This window comes from Carlito syrichta, unplaced genomic scaffold (genome assembly GCF_000164805.1).
Source record: "Carlito syrichta isolate Samal-C Ts95f unplaced genomic scaffold, Tarsius_syrichta-2.0.1 Scaffold311945, whole genome shotgun sequence".
NCBI classification, from domain to species: Eukaryota; Metazoa; Chordata; class Mammalia; order Primates; family Tarsiidae; genus Carlito; species Carlito syrichta.
This window is the reverse complement of record NW_007256041.1, coordinates 52,454-53,787: the sequence shown is the minus strand read 5'-3', so window position 1 is coordinate 53,787 and position 1,334 is coordinate 52,454.

Below are 1,334 nucleotides of genomic sequence, written 5' to 3'. Positions count from 1 at the left end.
TGTGAACAATGCTGCGATAAACATATGTGTGCAGGTATCTTTTTGATAGAGTGATTTCAGTTCTTCAGGATATATTCCCAGTAGGGGGATTGTGGGGTCATATGGGAGGTCAATATTTAGAGCTTTTAGGAATCGCCACTGTTTTCCATAGAAGTTGCACTAGTTTGCACTCCCACCAACAGTGTAGGAGTGTTCCCTTTTCACCACATCCTCTCCAGGATCTGTTATTTTTTGAGTTATTGATAATGGCCATTCTGACTGGAGTTAGGTGGTATCTCAGTGTAGTTTTAATTTGCATCTCCTTGATGATTAGTGAGGTTGAACATTTCTTCATGTGTCTGTTGGCCGCTCATATGTCTTCTTTTGTGAAGTGTCTATTCATATCTTTTGCCCACTTTGTAATGAGGTTTTTTTTTTCTTTTCAGCACATTTGAGTTCCTTGTAGATACAAGATGTTAGGCCTTTGTCAGACATGAAGTTGGCAAATAATTTTTCCCAGTCTGTGGACTGTCTCCCTGCTCTCTTGATGGTTTCTTTGGCTTTGCAGAAACTTGTCAGTTTAATAAGGTCCCACTTGTCTATATTCTCTCTTATGACCTGTGGGTTTCAGGTTTTGCTCAGGAATTGGATGCAAGTTCCAATTTCCATAACGGTGTGTCCTGCATTTTCTAAAGTTCTTATAGTTTGCGGTTTTACATAATAGGTCTCTGATCCATTTAGAGTTAATTTTTGTGTATGGGAATACATAAGGGTCTTGTTTGAGTCTTCTGCATGTGGTCAGTCAGTTTTACCAGCACCGCTTACTGAATAGGTTCTCCTCTCCCCAGTGGTAGGTGGTGGAGGCTTTGTTGAAGATGAGTTGGTTGAGAAATTGAGGTTTTGCTTCTGGAATCTCAATCCTATTCCATTGGTCTATATGCCTGTTCTTGTACCAATACCAAGCTGTTTTGATTATTGTAGCTTTATAGTAAAAGTTTAAAGTCTGCTATTGTGATACCTCCTGCTTTGTTTTTTTGATGAGGATTGTTCTGGCTATTCTTGGTCACTTGTGTTTCCATGTGAAATCCTATATTGTTTTTTCTAGCTCTGAGAAGAATGTTGCTGGTAATTTGATGGGTATTGCATTAAATCTGTAGATTGCCTTAGGTAAGATAGACATCTTCACAATGTTGATTCTTCCAACCTATAAGCATGGGATATTTTTCCACTTGTTTGTGTCATATTTGATTTCTTTAAGCAGTGTTTTGTAGTTTTCATTGTAAAGGTCTTTCACATCTCTGGTTAGGAAGATGCCAAGGTATTTCATTTTTTTTTTTTTTTTTTTGGGGGCTTTT